Genomic DNA, 16,052 nt, shown 5'->3' with positions numbered 1-16,052 from the left:
TACTAAAAAAAGCTATTTTACTACTAAATACTTTATATGATGGTGTATTTTTTGTATGAGTTTGTGAGCTACAGTTTTTGAAAATTAAATTGTTTTCAATGTACAGCTTTGTGTGATTTATGAGGAAATATGCCACATTATTTTTTCACTTTTCAGACTTTCAAATAAATGTCTCTAGATATGGTATAAATCAGAATCTGGCTTGTGAAAGGCAAAGCTCCTTCTGGGATTTAGTGCAGACCTAGGCTACAGGCAGGTATATGCTGATAGAGATTTTAAATCTTATATGAGGAAAAGAGAAGTTGACTGGGGATGTTGAAAAATAAGCTATGTTCTTCTCATTTTTTAATAATATTACATACTGTCAGTAGTATGAAACAATAGAACTACTAAATTGTTACCAAGTAGAACAGAAGGCCAGAATATGGCCACTTAAAAAATTAGTTGTTCTATTTGTTGAGCTGGGACTATATGAATAAAGGAATAAATACTCAGAATTGTGAAAATCATTCATTATCTGGCTCTGGGAGCCATTTGCTATTAAATTTAATGCCTTAAGTTTTAAACTGAGAACCTTTAGATGTGAGGGGGGAGTAGTTTCTTCAACTTGAAAATGGCTCCATTTCTAGGTGCATATTTTTTTACTGGCTTTCTCTGAAATAGAAGTTGCTGAGTAAAGAAGTGAATGAAGAACATGGTACTGAAGTCATCAACATATTGGTTTGTGATGGGAGATCATATTTCTATATTTGAATCAATTGACAAATGAAACTGATATGAAATAAAAACAAATTTCTAAATTAAGCAAGAGTTCTAAATGTTTTGGTCAAAATATTGTGTAACAAAAGTACTACCAGACAGAGGAGTCACACAGCTTTTCCAGGGAGTGCCTATTTCTGTATTTCGGCAGGTCTCTCCTGGGAAACAGTGCTACAAAAATTGCTGGTAATGGAGTGTGACAGGACTAAGGGATTTAATAATGAGAAGCATTTTGCCTAAACCAAATAGTGCTGCAGTATTGTTATAATAATTTAAAATAACGTCAATTCTTAAATTTTTCTGAGTAATGATGTCACTTCCTGTTCTCTTCAGGACAGAATACCCATTCTTCATTGACATTATCTTTAAAAATCGATCATTAAATCCTACATGCTCCTTTACAGTTTGAAAACACAAACCTATGAATAGAGGAATTAGCAACATTAGTAAAATAGTACTTTTAAAGATATTTAACTAAATACTAATCTTATATGCTGTGTGCTTTTTTTGTTTGTTTAATTAGCTAATAAAACTCATGGCTTCTAATATATTGTACAACAGTTTAAAAAAATCCCATGGGACTCTACATTCTAACCTTTCCTTCATTAGATGTTTGTTGTTTATACTACCACTTTTCAAAGCTATTTACTGCTCAAAGGAAAAAGTTAAGTAGATACTTTGAGAGACTTCATGCAAAAAGTTCATTACTGATCACGTTTCTTTTGAGGAATGAAGAACATGACTCCATAATATTATTTTGTGTGTTAATCACAGCACACTTCAGTTTCTTCATTACCTTCCAAGCAGTTTCCTATGCCTGGACCCACCTACTGTGAAATTATTTTACCCCTAGGAGTGTCCCAGATAATTTTCTTGCCAAATAAATATATTTAGCACCTTACATTCTGTTCTTTAAAAGTATCAGAGAGGGTGATCTACTAAGCCAAATTCCCCTCAGGATTTGAGAATGTGACTCTGTAATCTTGTGTAAAGAGGCATTAACAATATTAGTCACAGTACTCTGCTTTTTCCATATTCCTGACTAGTCCCTGATGTGGCTGTTCTTTCACAACCAGAATTCTCATTGGCATTAAAAGGTTTATCAAATCATTCTAAAAAAGAATTGAGATTTGTAAAATAGTACTCCTGTTGCTAACAGGAACTGCATATTTTATTGTTATTTACTCGTGCATACAAGTTGTACTAAAAACTTCAGAACTTTGAATTGACAATATTCTGGAGTAGGGGATGCCTGGGTGGGGACCAAGGGCAGGGTTTTATGTTTCTGGGCTTCACTACAGTAAATAACCAAATTTATATGTAGGCACTGCCTGTGTAAAAATTGTATGATAAAACTGCTGAAGGATGATTCAAAACATGTTAATGATAATGGGCTGAGTTTTTTGGACCAGCAGGGAGAACCTTAGAACTTTCAGATTCTAAATACAGTTTTACATCAGCCCTTGCAGCATTACAGAAAGAGGACCAGTCAAATTCCTCACCTTAGTTATGATTCACATGAGGCAGTCCACCAGCTGGAATTGTTCTGCTCATTTTCTGTGCTTGCTTCCCAGTTCATAGAATCATAGAATGGTTTGGTTTGGAAGGGACCTTAAAAGCCATCTAGTTACTAGCTTAGACTGTAGGAATTGGTTATCCTGAATGGATCACAAAATGTGCCCCCAAAGGTATCTTAGAGTAACTGACTTATACAAGGAAATGTTTAATGTTCCTTTCCGTTTTATTAGCAGAAGAAAAACGCCTGGATGAGGAGCCCAAGATGTGGTTCTTAGAGTGCTTTTTTGAACCTTTCATTCTCTTTTTTTTTTTGGTTATTGTGAATTTTGAGTACATACAACCAGTCTGCAAATGAAGAATCAGGTGCTTTTTAGAGTATGTTCTGACTTTCATTTTTCTTGAATGTTCATATTTGAACTTCCCTTAATATTTATTTGACTGCTTAAAATTTTTCCTTATTTTTTTTAGTCAGTTTAACATAATGGTAAATGCATAGGGTTGGGATTTTTTCCTGAATTGCTTCTTTGTTCCTTGACTTCCTTACTGATTTCACTGGAAGACCAAAATTGATTTCATACCACAGGAAGGATTCTGAAAACTGTGTGGTATCAAGAATGAGGCAAATGATGAATTAAAGAATATTTACTATTAAAATTTAGAGACCTAATATCCTTATGCATTCAGGATACATGTTCCTATGACTTATGAAACATTATGGAGTGTGTTCAAGATTAAGTCTTTATTTTCTTGTAATCCTTCTGCATTAATTTTTTTGTGTGTGTTTGAGAGTGAAAATAGCCTTTAGTTTGGAAACCAATTACATTTAAATGCTCCAAAACTAGGGACAGAATGGAATTAATCAATGATTATTTTACATAGTATAGATTAAAAAGTATGTTTGTATCAAGGTGAATCAATTGCATGTTTTGCGATCGCAATAGTGCAACAATATCAAATTTGAGAAGACAGTGCTCAGTATATTTTAGGATTCCTACCATGGATTCATTGGAAGGAATGAGCTGTGGCATATGTTAAAATGCAGTTCCTACATGGGATAAGAACAATAAATTTTGATTGAAAAGAACCATTAGACCATTCAGCTTTACTATTTGCCTCCAAAGGCATTGGCGGCTCCAAAACTCTTTAGTGAGCCTCATTCATATCTGTCTTTTAAGTCTGTTAAAACAGATTGTAGAATTCTATCTCTTAAAATGTACATAAAAATAGAAAATCGTTGTAGTATATAAGACAGACTCTGGGAAAGTAGTGTTTCTATAGGGTATTGCAACTCATCTTTTTATTTTACTTCATTTTCTGCACTGTATTTAATGTGATATAATGTTATATTGTAATGTCATTCAACATCTGTACTGTATGATCTAGTGTGCACACCATAACTTTTTCTGAAAACCATACAGGATTTATCTACTGTACCTTACTAATACATCCTGATTTATTAATGCATTCGTACTACTAATGCAGTAGATATGGGTTATAGCGCAAATAACAATAGTGGGGACTGCTGCTAAGCAATTTCTAGTGCCAATTTTTCCAAAAAAGAGATTATTCTATGAATGGAGTTCTTAAAATATTGAATTTATACATTAATATATGGATAATGTTCTCATTTTCTCACTGAGAATTTATTTGCTAATAAACTCTCTCATGAGACTTGTTAAATAAGGAGACTGAAAGTTGTATGCAGCAATTTTAATTTATTTAGTGCCAATAATCTAAAAATGTGTAAGCACTTAAAAAATATTAATATAGTAAACATCTGATTACTCTGATAAAAATATTACATCCCTTGCAGATGAACAAAAGGAGGCCTGTAAAGGAGGTGTGATGGTTAAACACGAAAAAGACGATCTGTTAAAGAAGTTGGGATGTGTTAACCTGAGTGTCAAATAGTACAGTAGGTGTGCTCTTCCCTGTCTTGCTAGCTGCTTTCTTTCTATAGCTACTAATGGACTTGTGGAAAGATATGAAAACTCAATTCATATTTCATTTACTTGGAAACAATACACAAAGTGATTATACTCATGTAGACAGCAAAAAACTCAGAAATTTTAAACAATCAATGTCTCTCAAATGGAGGACAACTTTTTCTTCCTTTTACCTAGCCTCTTGAAATTAGGAGCTTTCTTGTTAAAAAGGCAATAATGAAAAATCCCTCTGCACTGCTGTTTCCACAATTCAGATTCCAATCAGATAAACTTCCACCCTGGCTCTCTAAGACTTTGTGGGAAATGTATTGATTACTTCCATTAATAACAGAAATTTTAGGGAATTGATAAGCTAAATGTCTACATAGTTAAATGCAGTATGACCTCTAAGAATAAAGTCCAAAACATTTGAACTAATATTTGCAAGCTTAGGTGCTAAAATGTGATTCCTTAACAGCTTTGTAGGCTCACGAACAGTCAAATGACTGTCTCCAAAATGTTCAAATCACTTTTGTTTTGGTATCTAAATATGTGTTTTAAAATGCAGCCTTTGGGCACTAGTGGCTGATCTGTAGGAAATTTTAATAGTTAATTTGATGATCCATAAACAAAGTCCAGAAGACTCATAAGTTTTTAAAGTACTCATCACCACTAATTTTGTAAAACTGCAGTCTATAAACTAATGAATTCTGCTATGTTGTCAGCGAGGTCCTGGATACAGACCTGCACCCTAAGTGACTGTCAGAACAAGCTCTAGATGTATATTAATTCCTCTTTCCCACTAATCTAATGCTGTCATTTGTGTTGAATGAGAACTTAAAGATACAGGCAGAAAGTTTTCAGTTTAGACAGTTTACCAGTCTGAATAAAATTAGAGTAACTCAATGACAAGATAAACTCTAATCCCCATTTTAGGATCATGAGCAACGAGAATTCTGTCCTGATATTTTAAAAAATAAATAGACATCTCCTTACAGACTACAGCAGAACAATATCAGAGGGAAAAATTATATATTTACTAAAGAATTTCCCAACCTTGCAAATTCAAGTGAGAATTTTATTGTCTTCAGAATTATCTTAGTTTCTAAAATTAATGATATAGAATATAGAAACTACACGTAGTAACTTGGGGATAGATGCTGTATAGGACTTAAGGAAAGATGGCAGTAGGCATCAGTGGGGTGTGGGCAGTATTTGTTGTTGCAGAGGAACATTATTAGTCGAACTGGCAAAAACAGAATGAAGCATGTACAAGGGGTCAAATAAGGATAAAGGGCCACATCCTGCAAAATGCTGAGCATACTTTGAAGTGCTGCCCTTAACTCCTGTTGACTCCTGCGTGCAAGGAGAGTGGATTGAAAGAACGTGTGTATGTGCATGTGTGTAGAATCAAAGAACCTTATTTGAACCTGTCTTTGGGTTATAGCCAAGTACTTTAAGTCAAGATGATAGTCAGATGCCTGGGCTATGGAGTAACTTAAAGCAAAAGAAAAAAAGGAGTATAGCTGCTTTGGTTTTGATCTTGCTCATGTGATAAAAGTTCCAATAGCTTTCGATCCTGCTGGCAGGCCCAAAGACCTTTTCTCATTATATTTATATAAATGTTAATAACTATTTCAGTATTATTAATGATGGCAAGACTTGAACTCATTAAAGGTGGGAAATTTGTGGGATTAATTTGCTCCAGCATCTATTTGCCAAGAGAGCATTTTCCCAGCATTATTCTTTCTCCATATATATTAACTTTGTAATTGTGGATCAAAGCCTACTCAGCTTTGGATGTATTAAGTGAATCTTACCGAAATAGAAACTCAGAAAGGCATTTTCGCCAAAAAATGTAAGTGGAGAAGTCACGATTGAGTTCAGCTTATTAAATCTGTTTACTCAGTTTGCCTAAGTCATACTGGAATTTAAAAGAAAAAATAAAGCATGGGTATGCTTGGGCTGTGGGACATTGCAAGAAGAATATTTTAGAAGTAGTCCTGGGATATAGGTTTGAGAAACATCAACAATACAGAACAATAAACAAGACCTCATAAATATGTTGCCTGGAATAATATGTGGCTTTATGAGATGAAAATTATTCAGGAATTGTGAAAAATCAGAACTTTAAAGGCTTGTACTTTATGTTCATCTGAATATAAGAATTCCATCTGGTCTTGTGTCCCATCTCTGAAAATTGCTGACACATTTGTGCTTTCAAAAGAAGGTGTAAAAATGTACAGGAAACTACTGTGGCTGGCATTTTCCTGAACTCTAATTGCTAATCTGATTCAACTTTAAGTAGCTCTTTCCATAAAAATAAATATATATAAAATAATATTTATAATAATAATGATGATAATAATTGTAAGCATCTGCTGTATTTATATTATTTTTATATGAATATTTACATATAAATGCTTGACCTCATTTACTCCATGTAATTTAGAATATCCGGTCAGTCACATGAAATGAGACTAAAGGTTGGTCTAGCTTGATATTGCTTCTCACTTGCTATGTGAGGATTTTGTTGGTGACCCTTATTGTTTGTAGAGCAACAAAAACCTGATTATTCTTCTCTGTTAGCCTCTTTAATTGCATTAATGACTTTAGTTATCCCAACATTAATATTAGTCATCTTTTGCTTTCAAGTTTCTGGATAATTTTAAATGAAGCATCTGGCTGTGTTTTGTTTTTCTTTTGGTAGAAACATAGAATCATTAGGGTTGGAAAACACTACTAAGGTCATCAAGTCCGAACATCAACATAACACTGCCAGGTCCACCACTAAGCCATGTCCCTAAGCACCACATCTACACAGTTTTTGTACACTTCCAGGGATGATGATTTCACCACTTCCCTGGACAGTCTGTTCCCATGCTTGACCACCATTTCTGTGAAGAAATTTTTCCTAATATCCAACGTAAACATCACCTGGTGCAACTTGAAGCCATTTCCTATTGTCCTATTTCATGTTGCCTGGGAGAAGAGAGTGACCTGCACCTCACTACAACCTCATTTTGGGTAGTTGTAGAGAGCAATAAGGTCTCCCCTGAGCCTCCTCCTCTCCAGGCAAAACACCCCCACATCCCTCAGCTGCTCCTCACAGGAGTTGTGCTCCAGACCCTTCAACAGCTTCACTGCCCTTCTCTGGACATGCTCCAGCCCCTCAGTGGTCTTCCTGAATTGAGGGGCCCAAAACTGGACAGCAATCAAGGTGTGACCTCACCAGTGCTGAGTACAGGGGAACAATCACTGCCCTGGTCCTGCTGGCCACACTATTGCCTGGATGCCTTTGGCCTTGGCCACCTGGGCTCACAGTGGCTCATGTTCAGCTGCTATTGACCAGCACTCCTTTTCTGCTGGGGAGCTTTCCAGTCACTCTTCCCCCAGCCTGTAGGGTTGCAGGTGGTTGTTGTGACCCAAGGGCGGGACATGGCACTTGGCCTTTTTGTACTTCATACTATTGGCTTTGACCCATCGACCCGGCCTGTCCAGATCCCTCTGCAGAGCCTTCCTGCCCTCCAGCAGATCACACTACTGCCCGGCTTGGTGTCATCAACAAACTGACTGAGGGTGCCCTTGATCCCCTTATCAGATCATTCATAAAGATATTAAACAGGACTGGTCCCCACACTGATCCCTGGCGAACACCACTGGTGACTGCTAGCCAGCTGAATGTAAATCCAGTCATCAGCATTCTCTGGGCTCAGCCATCCAGCCAGTTTATTACCCAGTACACAGAGCACCCACCCAGGCCCTGAGCAGCCATGTGAAGCTGTTCCATACTTTTAATTGTCTTTCATATTCTTTCTATAGTTTTATAGAAATACTAAATACTATATATAGATATAACATATACATTTAAAAATATGTAAAATAGTATAGTATTTTAGAAATGAAAACTCTAGTTTTATAGGGTCTTTTTTTTCTGAGATGGAATGTCAAAACTGCATACTTTGTAGATGTTGGGAACATGGTAGTTTTATATTTTTTCAGAATTATTTCTATTTCTTTCCTAGTAGTTTGTATTGTGTGCCTTTTTGAATCCTGGTGCATATTGGACTGCTATTTTCAAAGAATTATCCATAATGACTCCTCTTAAGACCATCCCTCATTATGATAATATTAAGGGATTATATTTTTATATGGCTTCACCTTATGTATGCTGCCTTTATTTATTTTATGCAACCATGATCCATTTTAAGAACATGAGAATGATTGCCCTAGGTTAAACTAGAGGTTACCCTAGGTCAGTTTCCTGCCTTCTCCACTGGCTAAAATAAAATGCTGTTGGAAAAAAAAGCATTTGAACAGGGCAATCGTATATTGTTACTTTGTCAGAATATTCTCCCCAGCTCCAGCAGTTTGCAGTTCAGGACATTCCAAAGTCAGAGATACTGCCTTAGTAGTTAATGAATTTTACTTCCTATGCTCAGTACAGCATAATTCTCCTGCAAATGCTAGCAGTAAGTTTTAGATTTGACTGTCCTGACTAATTTTTGTCATCAATAATGCTTCCTCCTATTCTGTCCCTATACTATTAGACTTAATTGAAGTAATAAAGACAACTAGTGGTCATCAAACTTCTAAGTTTGTGTAGAACCTCAGTTAAATGATCATTACACTCTTTTTTTTGTCATACCTAATGTAGTTGATGTTTTTTCCAGCCCTTTCTTAACACTGAAACTGTTTAATTTCTTACTTTGGTTAGTTTGGCTACCAATTTTTTTTTCATACAAAGTAGAAAACACTTATTTGAAGAAGAGATTAAAGGAATTTGAGGCATCCTTTGACTGTTTAAGCCAAAGCATGCTGCTGCCTAAGCTGTAGAAATACATGGGTATTCCAAATGCATTCTGTACCAGCTGCAACTGTTTAAGTAATCCACTATTTTTTGAGGAGCTATTATATGAATAGGGATAAAAGTGGAAAGAACTCATAAGTGTTTTGATTTAAAATGTTTCTGCTTAACCCTTTATTATGGTCACATGGTATTTTTGCAATAAATACTGTATTTAAGCAATTGGTCTTTGACTAGTGATCTACCTGAAAATACGACTCTCCCGTCTAGTGTTCCATGTAGAATGAGATCCTGCATTATTGAAATTAGTGACTTTCTGCTTTGACCTTGTTTTAAGGAGCAGGACCTTGGACACCAATGTGCAGCTGGACACATTGAAGGATAAAAGGTTTTCTGGGGTGGTTTTTTTTGTGTGATCAAGTACAGAGATAAACACTGTAATACTATTTACATTTTCAGGACTACTGCTATTGCAGTTTTAAGGGTGATATTGTGTGCAACAAGAATGTGTGTCATTACTCCTTTGAACAACTTCATATTTTAGGCATGGTATGTTAGTTGTGGCTTAAGGAAAGAACAGACGTGCAGTTTACCTTGTGGGAAGGGGATTCTTCTGGTATTTCCCTATTATTGGATAATCTCTTTGATGAGGAACAGTCCCCAAATTTCTGTTCTCCCTCTAAGTCTGGCACCTGCCCTAAGTCTGGATTTATTTCAAGAAACAGGCCCCCAAAAATGCCTTGCATATTTAGCACTGCTGTTTCCATTTACTGCCTGATCAACTTTTTCAGAGACTGTACTCTTTCTTCAAAGGGTATTGTTGCTGAGGAAAAAAAATCAAGTCCTAGATATGCCCTCTGGTCTTAAACAGTATCTGTTCTCAAACCACAAGTTCTTGAAATGGGTCCATGTTAGCTATTACAATGGGTTTGCTACATCACAGGCACTCAAGATCCAAAATGTCCTTGTGATATAGTAGAGGTGTGCTGTTGGTCTTTCCTTACTGCTCAGCATATAGCATATAAGGAAGTTCTCTTGCTGAAAGGGAATGATTTGTAGATCTTTTGCAATTAATAGATTTTCTTCTCCTGAATGAAGGATTTGGTCCTAAGTGTCATTTTGGTTGGCCACAACATGCAAAGGTTAAGTCACATGACCAAGCCTATATGTGGGATTACCTTTGTTTTCTCAATTGGGGCCATAGTTCTCAGGGGTTTTCTCTTTGCTGATTGTTCAAGATGCAAACACTGTGCAAAAGGCGGTTAGAATTTGAGGTTTTCTTCTCAGAAGTTAAGAAAGCTTTTGTATTTTCATCTTCTCTCTGATCACTAAAAGTGCTCATGCCAGAGAGTCTAAATTCTCCATGTCACTACCCAGTGGTATGTGTGCATTTTACTCCAAGGCTGTCTGCTTCTTGAATTGGCTTATGTGGATCAACTTCCTCTCTCCTCAGTCTAAGTGGGCTTGCTTATTTCTCAACATCACTTCAGTGTTGGCTGCTGAACTGTTTGGCTTTGTTTTCTAGACACAGATTCAAACGGCTTCTTCTCTGTCTTCTTTTGCCCTAATACTTTCTTCTCTCTTTTTAATGAAGGCCAGATGGTGTCTCAGCCATGACATCACTCCTGACTGTTCTTGGTATGGCAGACATAGGTCCCCATTTTATTGTCTTACCTGTTCATCAGTGGTGATTTACATAGTTACAGAACACCTTAGGACATACAAAGAGAATTTGCTGTCTAATCATTCCTTCATTTTCATTTCCAGAAGTAAGCTCCACTCTACAGTCTTAAGAATTCTTAGACCATTTCTGTTGGCCAGGAGTCTTCTCTTGCAAAGGGAACAATGTTTTACTAATTACTGATATTAGATGAACTGTGCCTTCACAGGCTTTGAAGATTGCAAGCCTTGGCCATGCATTATTCATTTTAGGTTTTTGATTTATGTTTCCTCCCAGACAGAGAACTTGCAATAGATACAGGATGCCCCTATTTTCTACATGCTGTACTCAGATTTTGGGTGGAGACTCTGGCTACTGAAAGAGATTATTGAAATAACTGGCAAGCTAGACATTCTGGCTTGGCCATGTCTAGCAATTAAAGTACTTGAGAAAGGGAGTCAAGTAGTATTTCAGACTGAATAAACTGTCTTTTATCAGAGGTAATTAATTACTGAAGGGGATAGATAGTAGTGCCTAATGGAAATATTCTATGTGATGGCATTACTGTTAACCCTTAGAAAACAGTTCTTCAGGGCTCATGGTGTTCTTTTCTTTTCAATATGGAATGGAATCTCTGTATAATGTCTCTGGTCTAAGCAGTGCTAAGACACACCTTTAAGTTCCCCATCCAAGCCTGCACAACTTTTCTGCATAGCCATCGACTGCATTTTAGTTTCACCATGATCTCAGGTGTTACACAAGCTTTAAAGTAACTAGTTTTGATATTTTAAGAGTAATTTTTCCAGACGCTCCTTGTTTATAGAATACTACAGCTATGGTCTTGATCTGGAGTATTTATCTAGGATCTAGTAAGTTGTATGTGTGAAGGTAAGTATGAATTACAGAGGAAGCTTCTGCACAAAGCTTTCCTAGAAGAATTAAGAATTCCAAACTGCTTTGCTGAATAAATTTTAGTATATGTGTCTTGTAAACAAAAAAGATAACAATTGCATATTTGGGTGCCTTCTATTTTTATTTCACTGAGTTACAGAATAACAACATCTCTTCCTTCTTAGACAAGTCTATGAGTTGCACTGATAAACAATTAATCTGTTCCAGTATATTTGTTGGACCATCATCTATTAAAGATAAACATTGCTGCAAGATGTAAACAGTGTATACAATGAAGGATGATTGTTTAATGACTAATGTGAAATTCTAAGAGACAACAAAGCCTTCAGAACACATTGATACTCCTTTTAAAACTGTGGAATGAAAATCCTAAGGATTAATTTTGAAAATTAGTCTGTGATCATGAGCAGACAGAGCTGGGGATATCAGATTGCTAGCAGATAAGTATTTTCTCATTGGAAAAACACATCAGTATCCACCTCAGTATTTTCTGGAAAAAAGTTTTGGCTTTTCTTTATCCACAAAAGAATTTCTAAATACTTTTCTGTATATAATTTATATTGTTTAGACTTTTGGTATTAAAATAATCCCAAATTCATTGATACAATTTTGTTTTCAGAGTCTTCTATTCCCCAGGCGAAAAAATTGTTTCATTTGCTATCTAGCTTCAATTAAAATTTGGCTAGAAGGGTTTTTTTTCATTGGAAACATTAGTCTGTTTCCATTCCAACTGCAGGCTAACATCCATACTTCGGGATAAATAGCAATGAGCCTTCTCACAGTTTCTCAGAAGCTCTTTAAATAAACAATAATTGTGTATCAACAACCTGCTGAAGTCAGAAGTTCTTCTTTTTAAGAGGCATTCAGTCTGCTTTGTGGATTAATAATTCTTCTCCAGATAATGTTTAACAAAAATATGTCTATAAATGACATAGGAAGAAATTCTATGAGAAGGAGCTGTATGAAGATACAATGTGTTGGACACTGATAGTTAAACAGTGCTAGGATTCTGTTTGTCTGTATATAAGTTGTAGCTGGACCTTGAGCTGCAAGTGGGATATACCATGGAGCTGTGAAAGGGAAAGGGAATAAAGTTCTATGTAAGTCCTCTGATAGTAGAAGAGTGCTCTGAGTTGGTCTGTCCCAGGTGTGCTGACTGCCAATGGCCTCACAGGACTGATCCAACAACCACTGGAAAACGTCATGATGTGCCTTTTGGTTCTGCCCAGTGCCTCCTTAGTGGTGGATAAATGGGATAGAGGGTTTGCACCATGGGGAAAAAACTGCTTAGTGCATTTTTCTTAGAGAACTGAAGGTGTCACTAAAAATCATGAAGACAAATCCATTCTCTGGAAGCCAGAACAGGGAAAATCTGGGGAAGTAGTGAAAAAGATGAACCCTTTTCCAGTTGCAGAGTTTGATAAGCCAACATAACAGAAAACAGGGCACTTTTTTATTGGTGTTAGATCTGTCTCAGTTCTTTATACATCTATGTCCTTAAAAAGTGCTAATTGTGGCTATAATTGGAGTTAGTAAGTTCTCCAAGTAGTCATTATGGTAAGAACAGTTTAAAGGTTCAATTTCCATCTGTTACTAGATCCATGGCTTGAATAGCAAACATTTTTTTTCCCTTAAAATTGGCTTTGTTTCTTGTATTACACTTGTTTGTCACTGTGTTCAGTATGTGGAAGATAAATACATGTCACTGTAAAGTGTTTTAAAATTATTTTTAAATGCTTCTTCCTGAATAGGTAGGACTTCTGATGGTCATAGTTCCTGCTTCTTTCTCTAGATTCTCTAGTGGTGAATATTGCTTATTTAAGTATTTTCTTTCCATAATTCCTTCAGCTTGGCTTTCCTTATAATTCAGTATCTCGTGCTTTCTTAGGTCATCTCATAGGACATAATGGTATACTTAGTGAAAAGATATAGAAAATATCTTGATAAGCATGTTTCAATTGACATATACTGAACACAGTGGAGAATGTAAGACAGTATTGCAATAGTTCTCCATTCGCTCTGCATCTTTCAGTTTCCTCCCTTTCAGTTTTGACATGAAGTAATGTTTTAAGTTTCATCCTTGCCTGGAAGACAAGAATTCTGGGAGTATTTGCGGTCAATGATCTGTCACAGTGCATCAAGAATTTAATAAGACAATTACCAATGAACCATATTTTTTTTCTGTAACAATGGAAAATGATCACTTTATTACTTTTAGCAATGAACAATCATCTCTTTCCTTTCTACCAGGAGGGATAAGAAATCATTAAATATCTACGTAAGGGGGGAAAGGCAAGTAGGAAATAGAGAAAGAGATGGCCAAACAAATGGATAGCAGCAGGCTGAATCGAAAAGGTCAGTGTCTCTTTCCTGTTATACAATCTAGTACAGTCTTATTGGGTTGGGGATTGTTGACTTCTGACTCTGAATTGTTGTGATCGCTTTTTTGCTTAGCAGGCTGTAGCTCCCTGAGAGCTCAGCAAGGGTTTCCTAGGGCAATGCGACCCATTGCATCCCGCAGTCCAATTTCGGACGACCTCGTGATCTTGCTCTGGTCAGCTATCAGCGTTACAACCAGTGATGAAGGAAGTGAGAAGGGTCTCTCATGAGGGTTTGAGATGGCTTTAATCACACCTTGTCGCCTCAATATCCAGAGGTAGAGAGACCTTGCAGTCTGGGTGTGGGGGGTTTTGTCAGGGGCCCAGAGGCATTTCCTGGGTGGGGTTGGGGTACAGGAACCAATAGGGAGAGTCCGAGGGAGTGGCCAAGGCTAAGGGCAGGGAACGGGGGGAGCATGTGAAATAGGAAAAGCAATGGATCGCCGCTCTGAATGACCCTTAAATTGTAAATTATTTTAGAAAAAAATATCTTTCCAATATCAAACTACTTCTGGTTTCAATTCCAAAGCAAGTTTAATTTGCATGCAGTGGTGTGGTGTGCCAACATTTCCCGAGTTGGAGGAAACACCGACCATTTATCCATATGCAGGAGCAGTGTGAGGGCTAACTTTGAAACTGATTTGAGGAAGTTGTGTTATGGCCAAAATGGAAAATGCGATTACTTTTGTCAAACATCTGTGGAAATATGAATTAGCATCTCATAAAATGTGTTAAAACGTGTCTTGCAGAGTTTATTACTTTGCTGATTTATATCCTGTTGTACAAGTTATTAGCTCCAGAAATATTTCATGTCTCTGCCTTGCTTGCTCTTTCTCATCTGTCATCTATCGGTGGTCTCTGGTAGTCTTATCTCAAAAAATGTATGTTAGGTAATCTGATAATGCAGTTGGAAGCTTAATCCTGTAGTTGAGTTTAGCTTCTATGGGAAACAACATTGATAAAGAAAAGTGCATTTTCCCAATTGAATTTCCGCTTTTGCAAAGTTTCTGTACCTTGTTTAACATCTTCAACAGACATCTGAAGGACTAACACTTTCTAATTTTTAATATATTTTTAAAAGTGCTTCTATATTTTTTCAATCATTTTTATTCTACCAAAGCCATAAATAAAGTATCATGCACATCTGCGTGTCTTTCTCTACCAGAAAAAGCTCTATGCAGAGCTTTCCCACTTTCATTTTTCACTTCATCTTTATTGGCTGAAAATCAAACGCCTTCTTGTTTACTTTGGCAGGCATTTGAAGGTTGTGACTGAGCCCCTCCATTTTCTTTCTTTGTTACATTTACAGTAGTGATCAAAACCATGAAGTTGCCTTTATGTGCTTCTTTTCTGTGAATTCCTGTGAAATCACATTGTGGACATAAGTGCTCTTGGCATGTACTGCCAAAATTTAATTATCTGATGCCTGTGTCATATTATCACTTATTCATTTCAGTCTTTTCTTATAATAGGGTCATATTGTGTCTGTAACCACATTTTCATTGCTTGTCTTTGACACCTTTCTCTTTCAGCTAAACATCTCTTGAAGTGGCATGGAAAACAATAGTCAAAGTTGCATTGCACCATCACTAACCTTTACACAGTTTATATTGCTTTCCAGCTTTTTTCTCTGCTGTACTCGATTCTCAGTTTGATGACTTTCTGTGTGAATTGTGAGACTCATTTGTTTTCCAAATATATCAGTGGGTTTTGCATCACACTTACGCTAACTACAATATAATTTATATTTGTCAGATTCAATATTTGAGTTTTGCAGTTTGTCATAATAACAAAAAGAAAGCAAGGATTTTCTGTATCTAGTAATTTCACTATTTGTTTCTTTAAGATTATCACACTTTTGAGCTTCTAGTACACCAAATGGAATATAAAATTTCATATAGATAGATCTGATGAAAATATTTTTATGTGAGAAATATAATTGTCTAAAAATTCTCTAAAAATATTATAAGATACAAGGAATATATTTGTGTTTCATTGTACATGAATATTTTTAGTTGGTTGACATATACTTTTTGTTCTTTTAATGTAATGCTGTTTGCAAGTACTAGGCTCTTTGAGAATTCATTGTGCTA

The 16,052-nt window shown here is 36.1% G+C and overlaps 1 long non-coding RNA gene across 4 annotated transcripts in view; it reads left to right on the top strand.

The window, feature by feature from the left end:
* Window positions 1–16,052, top strand: part of LOC121673593 — a 74,755-nt gene that overhangs the window by 20,112 nt on the left and 38,591 nt on the right. For all 4 annotated transcript variants that reach the window (XR_006019253.1, XR_006019250.1, XR_006019251.1 and 1 more), the window contains exon 4: window positions 13,832–13,936. This is a non-coding gene — a long non-coding RNA (uncharacterized LOC121673593). The remainder of the gene's footprint in view (window positions 1–13,831; window positions 13,937–16,052) is intronic.

This window comes from Corvus kubaryi, unplaced genomic scaffold (genome assembly GCF_017639235.1).
Source record: "Corvus kubaryi isolate FWS band 111438036 unplaced genomic scaffold, C.kubaryi_AGA036_p1.0 66, whole genome shotgun sequence".
NCBI classification, from domain to species: Eukaryota; Metazoa; Chordata; class Aves; order Passeriformes; family Corvidae; genus Corvus; species Corvus kubaryi.
The sequence above is the reverse complement of the archived record's forward strand: the minus strand, read 5'-3'. Positions and strand labels throughout refer to the sequence as shown.